We start from the raw sequence: 6,000 nt of genomic DNA, 5'->3' as shown, positions 1-6,000 counted from the left end.
AAGGACACTGAGATGCTCGAGCGTGTCCAGAGAAGGGCGACGAGGCTGGTGAGAGGCCTCGAGCACAAGCCCTATGAGGAGAGGCTGAGGGAGCTGGGGTTGTTTATCCTGGAGAAGAGGAGGCTCAGGGGTGACCTTATTGCTGTCTACAACTACCTGAAGGGTGGTTGTGGCAAGGGGGAGGTTGCTCTCTTCTCTCAGGTGGCCAGTGCCAGAACGAGAGGACACAGCCTCAGGCTGCGCCAGGGGAAATTTCGGCTCAAGGTGAGGAGAAAGTTCTTCACTGAGAGATTCATTGGGCACTGGAATGGGCTGCCTGGGGAGGTGGTGGAGTCGTCGTCCCTGGGGCAGTTCAAGGCAAGGTTGGATGTGGCACTTGGTGCCATGGTCTAGCCTTGGGCACTGTGGTAAAGGGTTGGACTTGATGATCTGTGAGGTCTCTTCCAACCTTGGTGATACTGTGATAATGTGATTATACCCAGCCGTCTCAGGAAGATCTTTCAGACGCTTCGACCTGCGGGGTTTCGTCTTTCTTGGGGCGATCTTATGAAGCGTGGGGGATGGCAAGAGTAGGTCTCCAGAGGAGGATGAAGCGTCCTCTGATGTGGACTCGGTCGCTTCTTCTTGGTCTCTGCTTTTCCTCTCAAACTTCATGTTTGCAGCTTTGAGACACTTCAGATGGCAGTTAATCACTGTCATAAATAACAGGCATAAACTGGCATTCATGCAAGTTAAGGCTTTAATAGAGTTGCAGGAATCAAGCAATGTACAGGCCTGGGTACGAGGGGAGACTCTGCTCTACCCTAACGCACACCCTTTGCCTTCAATTCTCTCTTTTTATACCCTATTCTATTACATATTCATTACTAAGAAAAGATTGGGTGTGCCTCTAGCAATTTTGTTATTTGCTATGCACTCAGTGCTGTTTGCCTTTATTATGTAATAAACCTGTCATACTTAACATTTCAGAATGAGTTTGTTTCTCACATGTATATACCTTGTTTACCACAGGGTGTAAACCGGAGCAGACTCAGTGTCGTGTCTCCAGGCCTTTTGTCTTTTTTCCCACTCTGGAAGGGGGAGGGGGAGCAGAGAATCATGCCTGGAGAAAGGAGGACACATATTAGGCCTATTTTTTGCCTTCCACAACATTACTTATCTATGATGCCGAATAATAGGATAGTTTCACACAGCAGATGGAGAGCAGGATGATGCAATTATCTCAGTACTCCAGGGATACCTTTTCTTTGTGAATGGCTTTAATATTCTGAGAAACAAAAGGTCCTTATCTTCAAGGTGGGAGCTGTTCTCCTCCTTGCAGTCAGCTGGGGCCTTTTAGTTATGATGACTTAACCATGTTTATGCAATATACAATGTTATATATATATATATATATATAAAGCTAAGACAATTTCATACTATTAGCAAAGTTCATACAATTTAATACTATAAAGACTAATTTGTACAGTAGTTAGAGATTGTGATTTTCCTAACAAAGCTCTTCCTGTTGTTCTTGACATTTCTTGCAAGCCTCAACTCAACTGAGCTTTAACTGTCCCAATACCATCCCTATATGCCTGGGCAGTTTCTCAGTTCCTCTTCTGTAGCCTGTCTCTGCTTTCATTTTCTGCATGCTGCCTTTATGTGTTGGAGCTCAATTATTAGTGCCCCATACTTTTGCAGAGCTTGCTGTACTTCAGTGCAGCATAATTCCATTTATCTGGAAGTTTCATATATCTCTGATAGAAGCTTTTGGATTCAGGAGACATCCCTCCAACAAACTAGGAAATAAATCAGCTGTCATTTTTTTCCTAATGATTACAGTGGTGTACTTCCCATAAAGCCATACCTTCCAATTCTAGCTATTTTCTTCAGATTAAATGGTTTTAAGAGGCCCATAACTATATAACTATATCCCAAATATACTGTAGCCACAGAAAACCAATAGAACATGGTAGAAATTGCATTTAAGCAAAGTTAAATTGTCTAGACCATTTTTCTAAAGCAGCTTTGAATTTTTCAGATGGTCTATTCCTAAGATACATGTATTAATGTAAGCATGTTATGTTTATCTTCCATTTCCTAGAAATATCAACTTTAAAATATTTTCATTATCCTTAATTTACTATGATGAAACAATCATTCTCCTATACCTAATGGTGTTTTGAAACTTAAGCTACCCTTTGATGCTCCCACAGTGAGCAAGTCTGAAATAACAAGCTTTATCTCTTCCTTTGCTCTCCAGATTTGCACACCCTTCTAACTCCCTCTCCACATCAACGTAACCTTTCTGTCTCTCTTACCTATCTAGGTCAGTGTTACATCATCTGAACGTGCAGTTTTATCAATATCCAATAGGCGCAAAATCTGATACAAAGTTTGGACATGCACATTTAATCTTTGGTTCAGCGACCTGAGAAGTTAATTTGCAAATCTGAATGCAAGTCAAGGTTTAGATCTCAAGTTGACCCTATGTTTATTGGTAGTCACATCCAATAAAGTTGGACTTGATAACCTGAAAGCTCTCTTCCAACCAAATGAGTCTATGATTCTATGACTAGGGTTGGAGGCGTCTGTTATTAGGGCTTTGTTTCTTCTCTCCCCTTACGCATTGCCCTGTTCTGTTCCGTTCCTGTGGGCGGGGTGAAGCCGCGTGAGACGGTGGTCACTGCTTCTTCCGCTTCCTCGCCCCCCTGGAGGGCAGACGACGTTCTCTGACTATGCAGAGTCTTTGTCCATTCCTGTATAGTCTCCAGTCTCGATGAGGGGGAGATTGGTGATTCTGCAGGTGATGGCGGTGGTACCGTGAGTCACCTCGCGTGTGCCTCGTTCTCTAATTCCTCCTCCCTAGCCGTCTCCGCGCGGTGAGCGTGCAGGCTTTAGCAGTAGCCAGGAGGAGGCGGAGCGGACCGGCAGTTTCATGTTCTTCCTACTTCCACCCTTCCTCTTTCTTGCGCCTTCCTTTCGTTCTTCTGCGTGTAGCGCGTCTTGTTCCGCGTTGCTGCCGCAGAAGGGAAGCGGTAGTGGCGCCGCCACCTTCTTGATCTTCGCTCTCCAGAAACAGTCCAGAGCCACCTGCAGCGTCTTTGGCATCGTCTGTGGGGTTTCTCGCTCCATTCCCCCCTCTCCACGAACAGGTACGCGGGCGCTGAGTGGCGGCTGGGAAAGATGTAGGCTCTGTTTCTGAGAGCTGTTAGTGCGGAGAAACAGCTTGGGGGGCGCTTGAGACTCCCCGCGGCTTTTTTACTGCCTTCCGCGACGAGTGGGGAAGCAGGGCGTCTCTCGTATCCCTCGGCGGTCTCCTTCCTCTCACTGACGCGGCGGATGCTGCGGAGGGAAGCTGTGGGCCAGATTGGCGCACACCCCATTCCCCCCTTAGTAGGGCACACAAAGGGAGAAAGACAATGAGGTTTCCGCAGCTCTCGCTTGTAGAGGGGGTAATGGACGACGAGAGGAGCCTTGCGGCATCACATGCCGAACGTGATTCAGAGGTTTGTGAGAGGCTCCGGTGCGAAGAGCAGTGCCCGGACCGGGACTCCACATTTCCGGTCTGGCCCACACCCCCACACCTCCTTTTTTGTTTGTTTGTTTTTTTGTTCCTTAGCCCGGCAATCTCCATGTCTTTTGTGTTCCGATGTCGGGGGAGGCGATAGAAACATACCGTGCTTTGAGCACTTGACAGCGTGTCTGATTAATTGAGGTGCATTTAACTGTCATTTGGAAATGACTGATTTGGATTCATTGCATTTGCTTCGTCTTTTTGCTTCACCTAGAGCACTGTTAGAGAGGCATATACCTTAAGCATCCTTGCTGTTTGTTTTTGTTTGTCTTGTTTTTTTATTGTGGTCCATTTTCTAGCTGAGGATATCCAGATAAATAAGTACCTTTTTAACCATATACTTTAGCCCCATCACTGACTCTATTCCAAGGTTTTATTATTGAAAAATATATAAAATTGGTTTGCATTTGTATTCCCTTTCATTATATTAAGATAAGGAGTTGAGGAGGGCTGGACATTATAAGAATGAAGTCTTGAAGGCACAGGAACAGGCCATCCCAATGTCCTGAAAGACAGGCCGGCCAGGAAGGAGACCTGCATGGCTGAATAGTGAGCTTTGGCTAGAGATCAGGAATAAGAGGAGAGTTTATCACCTTTGGAAGAAGGGGCAGGCCACTCAGGAGTACTATAAAGATGTGGTGAGACACTATAGGGAGAAAATTAGAAGGGCCAAAGCCCAGCTTGAACTTAATCTGGCTACTGCTGTGAAAGATGTTTCTATAATTACATCAACAGCAGAAGGAGAGCTAAGGAAAATCCATCCTTTAATGAATGCAGGAGGAAATGGAGTGACAAAGGATGAGGAAGGAGCTGAGTTACTCAATGCCTTATTTGCCTCAGTCTTTAGAATCATAGAATGGTCTGGGTTGGAAGTGATCTCAGAAGGTCATCTAGTCCAACACCCTCTGAAGTCACAAGGGGCATCCTCAGCTAGATCAGGTTGCCCAGAGCCCTGTCAAGCCACCACTTCCCTGGGCAACCTGTTCCTGTGTTCCACCACCCTCATAGTAAAGAACTTGTTCCTAACATTCAATCTATATCTGCTCTTCTCTAGTTTGAAGCCATTTTCCCTTTTCCTATCACCACAGGCCTTTGTAAACAGTATCTCTCCATCCTTCTTGTAGGCCCGCTTCAGGTACTGGAAGGTCACTGAACATGAGCCAACAGTGTGCCCAGGTGGCCAAGAGAGCCAGTGGCATACTGACCTGCATCAGGAATGGTGTGGTCAGCAGGAGCAGGGAGGTCATTCTGCCCCTGTGCTCTGCACTGGTTAGACCACACCTTGAGTACTGTGTTCAATTCTGGGCCCCCCAGTTTAGGAGGGACATTGAGATGCTTGAGCGTGTCCAGAGAAGGGCGACGAGGCTGGTGAGAGGCCTTGAGCACAAGCCCTACGAGGAGAGGCTGAGGGAGCTGGGATTGTTTAGCCTGGAGAAGAGGAGGCTCAGGGGTGACCTCATTGCTGTCTACAAGTACCTGAGGGGAGGTTGTGGCCAGGAGGAGGTTGCTCTCTTCTCTCAGGTGGCCAGCACCAGAACGAGAGGACACAGCCTCAAGCTACGCCAGGGGAAATTTAGGCTCGAGGTGAGGAGAAAGTTCTTCACCAAGAGAGTCATTGGATACTGGAATGGGCTGCCCGGGGAGGTGGTGGAGTCTCCGTCCCTGGAGCTGTTCAAGGCAGGATTGGATGTGGCACTTGGTGCCATGGTCTAGCCTTGAGCTCTGTGGTAAAGGCTTGGACTTGATGATCTATGAGGTCTCTTCCAACCTTGGTGATACTGTGATACTATTAGGTCTCACCAGAGCATTGTTTTCTCCAGGTTGAACAATCCCAGCTCCCTCAGCCTGTCATCAAAGCAGAGGTGCTCCAACCCCCTGATCATTTTCATAGCCCTCCTCTGGACCTGCTCTATCATGTGCATGTCCTTCCTATATTGAGGGCTCCAGACCTGAACAGAGTACTCTAGGTGAGGTCTCACCAGAGCAAAGCAATAGAACCACCTCTCTTGATGCAGTCCAGGATGTGATTTGCCTTCTCGTCCATCAGCACCCCCAAGTCTTTTTCCACAGGGCTGCTTTCTATCACCTCATCTCTCCATTTGTATTGATAGCGAGGATTCTTCTGGCACAGGTGCAGAACCCTGCACTTGCTCTTGTTGAACCTCATGAGGTTCACCTGGGCCCACCTCTCCAGCTTGTCCAGGTCCCTCTGGATGACATCCCATCCCTCTGGCATATTGACAGCACTACACAGCTTGGTATCATCTGCAAACTTGTTGATGGTGCACGCAATCCCACTGTCTGTATCACTAATAAAAATATTAAACAGTACAAGTTCCAGTACAGACCCTCTGAGGGCTACCACTTACCACCAATTTCCACCTGGACTTCAAGCTATTGAGCACTACCCTCTAGATGTGACCATCCAGCCAATTCCTTAT

At 47.1% G+C, this 6,000-nt stretch overlaps 1 protein-coding gene across 4 annotated transcripts in view; it reads left to right on the top strand.

Moving 5' to 3' along the window:
• Window positions 1-2,689: 2,689 nt before the first annotated feature.
• LOC135192843 (AN1-type zinc finger protein 5-like) overlaps window positions 2,690-6,000 on the top strand; it is a 129,154-nt gene continuing 125,843 nt past the window's right edge. For all 4 annotated transcript variants that reach the window (XM_064176228.1, XM_064176227.1, XM_064176226.1 and 1 more), the window contains exon 1: window positions 2,690-3,137. The gene's annotated coding sequence lies outside the window, so the exon portion shown is untranslated. The remainder of the gene's footprint in view (window positions 3,138-6,000) is intronic.

The sequence above is a fragment of the Pogoniulus pusillus genome, chromosome W (genome assembly GCF_015220805.1).
Source record: "Pogoniulus pusillus isolate bPogPus1 chromosome W, bPogPus1.pri, whole genome shotgun sequence".
Classification (NCBI taxonomy): domain Eukaryota; kingdom Metazoa; phylum Chordata; class Aves; order Piciformes; family Lybiidae; genus Pogoniulus; species Pogoniulus pusillus.
The sequence above is the reverse complement of the archived record's forward strand: the minus strand, read 5'-3'. Positions and strand labels throughout refer to the sequence as shown.